Genomic DNA, 13230 nt, shown 5'->3' on the forward strand with positions numbered 1-13230 from the left:
GCCTTTATATACGGAGGCAAGGGGCACCCCTAAGGACACAAGTTGATCCACGTGATCATATTCTTAGCCGTGTGCGGTGCCCCCTTCCACCATAGTCCTCAATAATATTGTAGCAGTGCTTAGGCGAAGCCCTGCGACATTAGTACATCAAGATTGTCACCACGCCGTCGTTTTGACGGAACTCTTCCCCGACACTTTGCTGGATCGGAGTCCGGGGATCGTCATCGAGCTGAACGTGTGCTAGAACTCGGAGGTGTCGTAGTTTCGGTGCTTGATCGGTCGGGCCGTGAAGACGTACGACTACATCAACCAAGTTAACGCTTCCGTTGTCGATCTACAAGGGTACGTACATCAACCAACCACGGCAGAAGATAGAAAGAGAATGAAAGTCATTCCCTATGCCTCAGTCATAGGTTCCATAAAGTATGCCATGCTGTGTACCAGATCTATTGTATACCCTACACTGATTTTAGCAAGGGAGTACAATAGTGATCTAGGAGTAGATCACTGGACAGCGGTCAAAATTATCCTTAGTGGAATAAGGATATGTTTCTCGATTATGGAGGTGACAAAATGGTTCGTCGTAAAGGGTTACGTCGATGCAAGTTTTGACACTAATCTAGATGACTCTAAGTCTCAATCTAGATACATATTGAAAGTGGGAGCAATTAGCTAGAGTAGCTCCGAGCAGAGTATTGTTGACATAGAAATTTGCAAAATACATATGGATCTGAATGTGGCAGACCCGTTGACTAAAATTATCTCACAAGCAAAACATGATCACACCTTAGTACTCTTTGGGTATTAATCACATAGCGATGTGAACTAGATTACTGAATCTAGTAAACCATTTGGGTGGTGGTCACATGGCGATGTGAACTATGGGTGTTAATCACATGATGATGTGAACTATCGATGTTAATCACATGGTGATGTGATCTAGATTATTGACTCTAGTGCAAGTGGGAGACTGAAGGAAATATGCCCTAGAGGCAATAATAAAGTTATTATTTATTTCCTTATATCATGATAAATGTTTATTATTCATGCTAGAATTGTATTAACCGGAAACATAATACATGTGTGAATACATAGACAAACAGAGTGTCACTAGTATGCCTCTACTTGACTAGCTCGTTAATCAAAGATGGTTATGTTTCCTAACCATGGACAAAGAGTTGTTATTTGATTAAACGGGATCACATCATTAGATGAATGATCTGATTGACATGACCCATTCCGTTAGCTTAGCACCTGATCTTTTAGTATGTTGCTATTGCTTTCTTCATGACTTATACATGTTCCTATGACTATGAGATTATGCAACTCCCGTTTGCCGGAGGAACACTTTGTGTGCTACCAAACGTCACAACGTAAATGGGTGATTATAAAGGTGCTCTACAGGTGTCTCCAAAGGTACATGTTGGGTTGGCGTATTTCGAGATTAGGATTTGTCACTCCGATTGTCGGAGAGGTATCTCTGGGCCCTCTCGGTAATACACATCACATAAGCCTTGCAAGCATTGCAACTAATGAGTTAGTTGTGAGATGATGTATTACGGAACGAGTAAAGAGACTTGCCGGCAACGAGATTGAACTAGGTATTGAGATACCGACGATCGAATCTCGGGCAAGTAACATACCGATGACAAAGGGAACAACGTATGTTGTTATGCGGTCTGACCGATAAAGATCTTCGTAGAATATGTGGGAGCCAATATGAGCATCTAGGTTCCGCTATTGGTTATTGACCGGAGACGTGTCTCGGTCATGTCTACATTGTTCTCGAACCCGTAGGGTCCGCACGCTTAAGGTTTCGATGACAGTTATATTATGAGTTTATGAGTTTTGATGTACCGAAGGAGTTCGGAGTCCCGGATGAGATCGGGGACATGACGAGGAGTCCCTAAATGGTCGAGACATAAAGATTGATATATTGGAAGCCTATATTTGGATATCGGAAGTGTTCCGGGTGAAATCGGGATTTTACCGGATTACCGGGAGGTTACCGGAACCCCCCGGGAGGTATATGGGCCTTAGTGGGCCTTAGTGGAAGAGAGGAGAGGTGGCAAGAGATGGGCCGCGCGCCCCTCCCCCCCTTGGTCCGAATAGGACAAGGAGAGGGGGCCGCCCCCCCTTCCTCCTCTCTCTCCTCTTTCCCCCCCTCCGCGAATCCTATTCCAACTAGGAAAGGGGGGAGTCCTACTCCCAGAGGGAGTAGGACTCCTCCTGGCGCGCCTCCTCTTGGCCGGCTGCCCCCCCCCCCTTTGAGCCTTTATATACGGAGGCAAGGGGCACCCCTAAGGACACAAGTTGATCCACGTGATCATATTCTTAGCTGTGTGCAGTGCCCCCTTCCACCATAGTCCTCAATAATATTGTAGCGGTGCTTAGGAGAAGCCCTGCGACATTAGTACATCAAGATCGTCACCACGCCGTCGTGTTGACGGAACTCTTCCCCGACACTTTGCTGGATCGGAGTCCGGGGATCGTCATCGAGCTGAACGTGTGCTAGAACTCGGAGGTGTCGTAGTTTCGGTGCTTGATCGGTCGGGCCGTGAAGACGTACGACTACATCAACCAAGTTAACGCTTCCGTTGTCGATCTACAAGGGTACGCAGATCATACTCTCCCCTCTCGTTGCTATGCATCACCATGATCTTGCGTGTGCGTAGGAAAATTTTTGAAATTACTACGTTCCCAACACGAAGAAGACCTCGCTGGACCCGCCCCGAGCTGGCTGCGACCTGGCGGCCCGGCGACCCCCTGGCTAGGCACGAGGGCGTACTCGCTGCTGACCGCCTCTCCCGCGGCCGGCGCCTTCCCCGGCGCCTTCTTCGACGCCCTCTCTGGCACCCGCTCCGGTTCAACGGGCGGAGTGGCCTGCGGCACCACCACCAATGGCGTCGCGCTCGTGAATGCCCGAGGCGCCTCCTTCTGAGCGCCGCGCCTCCTCTTGTTAGGCGGCTTCGCGCCAGCGGCCGGGTTTGCCGCGCGGTTCACGGTCAGGGTTCGGGCGCGACGTCGTCCTTCCCGTGCGGCCGGCTCGCCGCTGTCACCCCTTGAGACGACCCAGTGCTGGCCGCGCCGCCTCCTCCACCCGGCGCCACTACATCGACAGTTCGCATCAGCGTTCCCTCGCCGCCTCGTGCCCGATAACTCAAGAAATACTGAGGACAAGCTTACCCGCACAGTGCCCTACGCCGACATCGGCGGTCTCCTCCTCCTCCCCCTCGCTATGGGCCATGTGCTCCTCCGAGCCGGCCCGCACCACCTACGTCGGCGCTCGGTCATAAGGATGTCGGATGGTGTTCAGGAGCACCTCCCGCGTCGCGTCAGGATGAACGAGAAGATACGCAGCGGCAAAATATGGGGACCAGGGACTGACCACGGGTGCCAGGTTTGCCTGGCAATACAGAGGCTTGCCGAACTCCCAGACGTCCCGCAGCCCGGCCTTGGAAATATCGTTGACCCGGCGCGCGACCTGGTCCGCCCCCAGGCGCAAGTTCGACATGCGGTCGGGGTCCTGGAGTCCGGTCATCTGACCGATGAGGTGGTTGCGCTGCTGCAGCGGTAGCACCCGGTGCCTGATGAAGGCGGCGATGAGGTCGGTGCCGGTGATCCCATCCCTCTCCTTCATCTCCGACACCCGCTGGCACGGGTTCAGCACCTCCTGCGACGGGTGTTTGGGGTAGTAACCCCAATTCTGCTTCGCCCGCGGCGGCGCGTGATAACCCACAAGTATAGGGGATCAATTGTAGCCTCTTTCGATAAGTAAGAGTGTCGAACCCAACAAGGAGCTAAAGGTAGAACAAATATTCCCTCAAGTTCTATCAACCACCGATACAACTCTACGCACGCTTAACGTTAGCCTTACCTAGAACAAGTACGAAATTAGAAGTACTTTGTAGGTGTTGTAGGCTAGGTTTGCAAGATAATAAAGAGCATGTAAATAAAAGCTAGGGGCTATTTAGATAAAGACACAACTAAATTAGTTTCATTAGAGAGCTTTTTGTCACGAGAAAGTTATTTGTCCCTAGGCAATCAATAACTAGACCGGTAATCATTATTGCAATTTTATTTGAGGGAGAGGCATAAGCTAAGATACTTTCTCTTCTTGGATCATATGCACTTATGATTGGAACTCTAGCAAGCATCCGCAACTACTAAAGATCATTAATGTAAAACCCAACCATAGCATTATAAGGCATAGTCCTCTTTACTCCCATACGCAAATAACCTACTTACTCGGGTCTGTGCTTCTGTCACTCACGCCACCCACCATAAGCAAATCATGAACATATTGCAAACCCTACAGCGGGGATCCCGCACGCTTGCGCGACACAAAGAGCACCATAGGATAGCACCAATAATAAAACATGCAACTCAAACCAATCACGATCATGCAAAGCAATATGACAATGAATGTTCAAGTCATGTATATGATGATGATGGAAGTTGCATGGCAATATATCTCGGAATGGCTATGGAAATGCCATAATAGGTAGGTATGGTGGCTGTTTTGAGGAAGATAAAAGGAGGCTTATGTGTGATAAAGCGTATCGTATCACGGGGTTTGGATGCACCGGCGAAGTTTGCACCAACTCTCGAGGTGAGAAAGGGCAATGCATGGTCCGAAGAGGCTAGCAATGATGGAAGGGTGAGAGTGCGTATAATCCATGGATTCAAGATTAGTCATAAAGAACTCACATACTTATTACAAAATTCTATTAGCTATCGAAACAAAGTACTACGTGCATGCTCCTATGGGGATAGATTGGTAGGAAAAGACTATCGCTCATCCCCGACCGCCACTCATAAGGAAGATAATCAATAAATAAATCAAGCTCCGACTTCATCACATAACGGTTCACCCTGCGTGCATGCTACGGGAATCACAAACTTTACACAAGTATTTCTACAATCCACAACTACCCACTAACATGACTCTAATATCACCATCTTTATATCGCAAAACTATTGCAAGGAATCAAACATATCATATTCAGTTATTTATAAGTTTTATGTAGGATTTTATGACTAACCATGTGAATGACCAGTTCCTGTCATCTCTCTAAATTGACATAAGTGAAGAAAGAGAGTTCAATTCTTTCTTCAAAAGATATGTCCACGCTCTAATAAATATAAGTTAAGCAAAAGAGCATTCTACAAATGGCGGTTTTCTATGTGAAGAGAAACAGGCAATCCAAACTTCAAATGATATAAGTGAAGCACATGAAGCATTCTATAAAGCTATACTCAAAAGATATAAGTGAAGCACATGAAGCATTCTATAAAGCTATACTCAAAAGATATAAGTGAAGTGCAAAGAGCATTCTATAAATCAACCATGGACTATCTCATACCAGCGTGGTGCATAAAAGAAAAGTGAAAACTAAATGCAAAATACGCTCCAAGATTTGCACATATCGCATGAACGAAACAAATCTAAAAACATATCGATACTTGTTGAAGAAAGATGGGATGCCTTCCGGGGCATCCCCAAGCTTAGACGCTTGAGTCTCCTTAAATATTTACTTAGGGAGCCTTGGGCATCCCCAAGCTTGAGCTCTTGCCTCTCCTCCTTCTACTCACATCGAGACCTCCTCGATCTTCGAAAACTTCATCCATACAAAACTCAACAGAAAACTCGGTAAGATCCGTTAATATAATAAAGCAAATCACTACTCTAAGTAATGTTGCAAACCAATTCATATTTTGTTGTTTTTTTTTGCATTGTAGCTACTGTAATATAACTTTTCCATGACTTAATTCACTAATAGAAATTGATAGTTTCATCAAAAGAAGCAAACTATGCATCAAAAACAGAATCTGTCTTAAACAGGACAGTCTGTAGTAATCTGAACATTCACCATACTTCTCGTACTCCAACAATTCTGAAATAATTATTAAAAATAAACAATTTCTATATAAAGACAGTGCAAAAAGTTTCAGATCCGTTTGACGTTCCAGTAAAAAATGTAAAATCGCGCACTACAGCCAAAGTTTCTGTCTTGCACCGCACAAACCAACAAGCAATCTAAACATCCTAAAGGCAAACCTTGGCACATTATTTTTAGTTTTAAACTTTACTAGTGAAATGGCGCAGAGACCCACTAAAGCCATGTTGTCGATGAAAATAGTTTCATTTTGCAGACATTGGTAGTAGAAAGCCTATTTTAAACAATGTCATATTGGAAATATGTGTACCATGTTGTGAAATTCGAGTTTGAAATAAAAGTGAATTTGTATAACATGTACAAACCAGCTAAGGAAGCATTGTTTTAGCCGAGAATACGGTTATCACGATGAGTAAAAAATATATTTGTATAAGATGTAAAGACCAATTAAAGATATATTTTTTAACACCGTTTGCACCAAACTCTTATTTTCCATTTGCACGAGAAAAGGAAACCTCTTTGTGTTGTGCTTTTGGGTGCATAAGCATGTGAGAGGTTCATATGCCACTTGTTGCGCCAAATGATGTAGAGACTCGCTAAATCCATGTACACATTAAAAAGAAAATCCATGATTTAGACATTTAGTTGGTTTAGTTGTGGGCAAGCACATAAGGTAACGAATTAACCCACCTTGATAAAAAAAATGAAGGCGTGTTGTCTACAATAAGAATGGAAGGTTTACTGACTACAATAAGATGTATAATAACATTATCCGTTGCGCCAAATTGCACAAAGTCTCATTTCAAACCAAGAGTTATTTGAATAATAATGAAAATAGAAAGAAATGTAGTCACAAACTATGTAATACAGTAGAATTTTCAAAATGCAGGCATTCTATCTACACAATTTTGCTATGTTAGCTGGAACTTCGGAATCCAAAGTCACGCTTGTCCTTGGTAAACTCTTCCCTCCCACTCCTCTGGATCCATAGCATTTCGTCCTTCACAACCTCTATAGTTCACATGCATTGTAATTTCTTAAATTTTGAAATGAGCAGAACAAACAATACCTTGCACAACGTTTGTCATCTCTTTAGTTATGGAGCCACTCTCTATAGAAATCTCTCCTTTTTGAAGGGAACTTGACAAATAATGCCCAATGCCATGTTTATGACATGTTCTACTATAATAGAGGTGCAAACTTGAAATGAGATTTATTTTTTTGAAGAAACTGCAATGGAAGGGCACACCAAGATTGATAAGTACCACACCAGGAACGAAAGTTTACAATAGATATAGAAGTGACAGTAAACAAGTTATTCAAGATTTACAATGAACAACATGATTTGGCTTCTTGCTCTAAAATAGAAACAATCTGCAACACTAAGTTGGTGACAATCCCACCAATTCAACGACAATGGAAATCTCTACCCTTCAGTCCCCTTTGGGACTTCTAGAATCAAAGGCAAACTATCATCATTGTAGGAAATCAATGTACTCCCTCCGTCCGGAAATACTTGTCATCAAAATGGATAAAAGGAGATGTATCTAGACGTATTTTAGTTCTAGATACATCCCTTTTCATCCATTTTGATGACAAGTATTTTCGGACGGAGGGAGTAGGAAAGGAAAAGAAAATAACAACAGTTCTTGCGGTTAAAGCATCTGTCAAGTGAAGGTATGCCGCTTGAATCCTTCTTCTTTTAGTAACCATCCGTAGACAGCGGCAGTAATGCCAAGGCAAAAAACTTGATACTCTGTTCATAGTCATCTCATTATTGAAAAAGTAAATGTAAAACTGGCCTGCAAGATAAAAGCATTTCCCGGTAACTAAATGTACAACCTATGATCGTCAGTGCTCTTAATATTCAGTTACTGGGAATACCGCTGGATGAAATAGTGGAAACTCCAGATCTTATAACTTCTAAATACATTCTCAACTAAGATTTTAAGCCATGAGATTATATGCCAATAGTTACATTTAAGTCATAAAAGGCAGTAAGAATAAGTTCAGGACACAGTGAGGGATGAAACTACTTATTTGAAAACAGTGAAGCAACTCATTCAATTTAACTAATTTTAAGAGATCCAGTTTTAAGAATTAATACTATACAACTAAGAGCAAGCTACAAAATAGCCAATCAAGAAGATTCAACTGTATAAACTTGTTAATTAGAGACATTGTTTTAACCAAAATATTTTAACCACCACTTCCACCAACCACCCCGGTGAAGTGAAATATATAATATGGTCAATCAAGCATATTAACATTAATATGTTACAACTAATAAAAGTGCACTGGGAAGGCAACCATAAAGCAAGAACAACCGATGTCAAGAGCACAAATGATCACAGTAATGAGAAAAAGTAACCGATGTCAAGAGCACTGACGATCACAGTAATGAGAAAAAGTAACCAATGTCAAGAGCACTGACGATCACAGTAATGAGAAAAAGTAACACATGGCAAGAACAATGGACTGACCAGACCTTCTGAAATCCCTGGAACTACATGATATTAGATCCCTGACAACGCACATAATACCTACAAAGTAGCTGATGCGAAAATGACTTCAAAATAGTTCTTTGTTTTTCTAAACCCAAACATAGTTGGGGAGACCTCGAGACAGACAGTTTACGGGTCGGTGGAAGTGGCTGGTGACAAAATTGAGACACCACCCGTAAGCTTGGTGTGTCAATGTTTTACAGATATGACAAAGAAATGAGAAATGGTTGACCTGGCAATGTTGCTCAGTGTTCAAACAATCCCAAAAATGATATTGAGAAATCTATCCTGGCCTAGAGACATGAGCTTAGACCAACTTTACAGAATGCTAATTCATGCACTAAACTTCTACCAGAAATGATCATGTATTGCAGATTGAGTAATTAGCGGTGCTGCGTCAAGAACTATAGAGAATTCATGTTTGCATTAGCACAAATAATAAAATCAATAGGCAGGCATGACTGCGTTCACAAGAGAGAAATGCCAACTTGTTCTTATTCACTAAATTGTTCTGGATTATTCCTCTTCTTTCTCAGATCTGCACACATCTGTTCAGAGAAGCCAGATATTAGGAAATCAATTCAGAGTGACAAAGGATGGAGCACCTAACAGAGGTTTGTGAACAACCTCTTCACGCCATGCCATAAGATGACTACTTTCAGCCAGATTGATTCCCTGTTTTTATGAATAAAACATATTGCACGTGATTGGATCTTATTGTTATAGATTAGCAAGAATCTCTAGATTCTATCATCATATATATCTTACTCCTAAGGTTACAGGGTAACCGTAATCATCTACTTGCAATTTCCAAGACATTCTTTATAAATGTTATACTACATGGCACATGTCTATGTCCAAAGGCAATAATATGCAACTCAAGGATCATATTCATATTGTACCGTAATTGCATCCCACAAAAAGAAACCTATAGGCCTAAGAAACATAGTAAATATCGATAATACATCATTACCATGAAAGAATTTCTCACCTAGAAATTCGTATCAAAGAAAGTGTGCGCAGAAGCAACCCATACAGGTGAACTCAAGATATTTAAATGAACATATTCAAAGATATTCCACTACCTTATTTATGAAATTTAGACGATTTTTGCTGCCAAGGTTAGAGCATTGCCTAGTCTGTTTCTGGCACAAAAACAATCTTAACCCAGCCTACAACTGAATAAAGTGAAATAAGATTTAAGAATAAGAGCAATAATTAGTATGTGTTGTACAAAGAAATCTTAGCTACAGAAGGAGTTTTGTGAACAAATTAAGATAGTTAAATGAGTGATAGGACAGTACCAGATAGAACATTCAATCCTTAAAAATATATTCAATAAACTGGAAGAGAAATGCATCATGTTATAGTTGTAGCCAAGTACAGTTGCGAACTTGATATAGCGTTGTAAAGTTGAAAGTAAACAACTTCACACAATGTAAAGCAAGTCAAGTCAGAGGGGAAAGGAGGGCAGCAACATGCACCAGGAGAAAGAGGAGGCACATTCTCGTGGCGTTGCTCTATGAAACAGAGAACACTTTTATATCACTCGACATGGTGGCTGAAGTTGTATGTTCGACTGGTGGTGAGAGGGCTGACCCCGGCTCCCAGCTCATTGCACACAGAAAATTGGCAACTTATTTCCAGGATCAAATAATTTGGAAGGTTCGTACTGTACAATAAGAAAACCCAAAAAAAGTTTCACGATTGCAACCGAATAAAAGAACATGCTCTCCTCGGTCAGAGATTCATTTAACAAAAAAAAGAAGAAAGGATCAAGAGCACATCACACAGGTCTACTGAGATCAGGAGCGGACAAGAACAATGGACATTCATGTTTCATCCTCAATGCCTCCTCTACTATACACAACCTGTAAAAACCTAAAAATGTGGTGAAACCAAAAGAAAACACTCTGTAAATAGATGTAAAAGGGACATTGCTCGTTAAACTTAGCAATCTCTTCCAAGGAACTTTTATGAAAAGAAAATTTTGAATAAGTACAAATGTCCAGTCTTCCGAACACATGTACTGGGAACGGACTACATATATGCATATACTGATACATGAATTAGTAGAGTTGGCGAGTTATATGTAGAGCAAGGGACTGCAACCTGCATACTCGTAATTAGTTTTTGGCTCCAGAGTGACGCATGCATGTATGCATGTAAGGATGATTAATTTTTTAATTGTTAGGCCTCTATATATAAAGTGGACCTCTTGAGATGAATTAATCAAGCGAGAAGAGTTACAATCTATCACATCTACTTCATACTCGTAATCCCTAATCTGAACCCTCCCACTCAGCTACCACCCAGCGATCCTCCTGCCGGTAATTACTCTAAACCATTTTCCTCATATCAGACAAGAAAAGAGGCACACGGGTGTTTCAATAACCTGAATGATTGCTTAAACCAAAAAACCAAATCCAACAGAAAGGCATGATCATCTTCACTTTTGAAGGACTGAAATTCCCTTCCTACTAAAGAATCGTGTATGAGAATTTCTGACAACACATCCCTTCAAACATAGAACTTTATATAGCAATCCACACCATTACGACAATTGTAATATCGAGGCATAGTCATGGTGTTAAATTAAAAAAATATTAGTAAATACAATAACTTTCCTTGGAGCCAAACTTGTACCAGAAAATTTACTTTATCAATAAGTCCAACAAAACATGGTTATCTAGAAATATTGAGAACATCAGGACGAAAAAAAGACTTATAACCATAATATTAGGGAATGATTTGCAATTGAAAATATTCCAATTACATTCACAGATTCTCAGAACCTGGCGCATGTATGGCTCAAATCTTTCTCTGAACACCTCTCATCCATTTGTCAACATACATATCTTGGCACTCATTATTTATCCAAAAATTTGTTGCTATGAATCCACTCCGACAATGAATAGATGCACGGTAGGAGAAAAATGCAAAAAAAAAAAAAACACATGACAACAGATACCTTGCCTCCTCCCGGCCCGGTTCCCTGTCGCCAGCCTCCTCCCCCTCCTGTGCAGCTCCACCACCCAGCGACGGGAGCGCTGCCTCGTGCTCCTACCATCCGATGGCCGGTGCCGCTAATTGTGCTGATGGAGAGAGGTGATAAATGAAGGTTTGGAGAGGAAGGAACTGAAAGAATAGAGATGGGAGAAGGGATCTCACCGTCTCCAGCTCAAGCTTGCCGACGGGCCTTCCTCCGCCTCAAGCACCTCCATCCGGTCTCCCTATTTTTTGACCTTCCCCGTCACGGCCTTGGCTCGAGCTCCGACTTACCACCGCCAGATCTGACCCCATCACCTCCTGGTTCCTTGCCTCCCCATGAAGTGTGCGCCGCCTGGAGCCTAGCCCCGTCGTTGCTCCTTCCCCATGGAAATCCGCGGTGGACGAGGCCCAGCGGCGCGACGGCGGCTGGTCCAGGAGGCGAGCGCGCGAGCGCTGGGTGATGGGCGCGCGGAAGAGGAGGGAGTTCCAGAGGAGAGAGACGAGGGGGTGGAGGAGAAATGTGGCAGCGGCGGCTGGAGGGATTGGGGTGGGCACAAGACGCGCGGCGCGAGAGGATACGCTCGTTTGCACCCACCGGCACTTCACCCAGCCAATTGAAAGCTCGGACGAGCCCACCAGTCATGGACGCGGAAAAACAACTACGCGGTCAAAATTAATCACAGAGATCCAACGTCCAGATCCAACGTCCAAAACGATTTTTGACTAAGATCCAACGGCCAACGAAGCTTGCAATCGGGGACGCATTCTGGGAGCGAGTTGGCTAGCTTCTGTTTTGTTTTAAATAAAAGCACACAACAGAAATAAATGACTCTCTAAAACTTCCGGTTGTCTCCCTGGCAGCGCTTTTTTTAAAGCCATTAAGCTAGGCAAATAGTGCTCAAGTAATGAATTCACCCGGATCCCACGGTATATCAAAGCCAATTTTAATTAACAATGATTTGTGATTTAGTAATGAGCACAAAGCAACATATATCAAGCAATGAAGAAGTCTAACTCTCTTCCTATGCATCGATATGTTATAAAAAACAATAAACAATTCATGCACACATAGTAAAGGCCAATGCATAGTATAAACAGTTTCTTGCAATTATATCATGTTGGAAGCATAGAGAGGCGGAGATGTAGTTCCTCTCTCATAATAATTGCAAGTAGGAGCAGCAAGCACATGCATATTATATATATCAAAATCATCATGTGTAGTAGTGAAACGCAACCCATCAATATAATCCTTAATAAGGGCAAACTTCTCCGATATAGTTTAGTCGGGAGAATTCAAAAATATAATAGGACTATCATGCGTGGGTGCAATAGCAACAATTTCATGTTTAACATAAGTAACTATAGTAAATTTATATCCATAAGCATAATTTATATTGGCATCTTGGCCACAAGCATAGCAAGCATCATCAAAAAGGGATATTTCAGAAGAATCAACAGGATCATAACAATTATCATAGCAATCATCCTTCGGTAAGTACGAAGGGAAATTAAACAATGTATGAGTTGAAGAGTTACTCTCATTAGAAGGTGGGAACAAGTGATCAATCTGCTCTTCCTCCTTTTGTTCTTCGTTCTCCTCCTCATCATTTTCATCCAGTGAGCTCACAATGTCATTAATTTCTTTTTCCATAGACTCCTGCAAAATATTAGTCTTTTCTTGGACAGCGGAGGAGTCCTCAATATATGGTTTAATATAAGGATTAGAAGCACAATTATTATTGCAATATTTAAGTATGGCCAAATTTTCATATTTTTAGAGAGTAGTATCACACTCTTCAATAAAAGAAGCAATTTCACAAGTACCCCTAAAAGTA

General features: G+C 42.3%; 1 long non-coding RNA gene across 1 annotated transcript; it reads right to left on the bottom strand.

Annotated features, from left to right (window-relative positions):
• Positions 1-7154: 7154 nt before the first annotated feature.
• LOC123060935 (uncharacterized) lies at positions 7155-11968 on the bottom strand. Its single transcript, XR_006428275.1, has 2 exons — positions 11576-11968; positions 7155-11499 (listed from the first exon to the last, which is right to left on the bottom strand). It is a non-coding gene; the product is annotated as an uncharacterized lncRNA (long non-coding RNA).
• Between the last annotated feature and the right edge of the window lie 1262 nt (positions 11969-13230).

This window comes from Triticum aestivum, chromosome 3A (genome assembly GCF_018294505.1).
Source record: "Triticum aestivum cultivar Chinese Spring chromosome 3A, IWGSC CS RefSeq v2.1, whole genome shotgun sequence".
In the NCBI taxonomy this organism is placed as follows: domain Eukaryota; kingdom Viridiplantae; phylum Streptophyta; class Magnoliopsida; order Poales; family Poaceae; genus Triticum; species Triticum aestivum.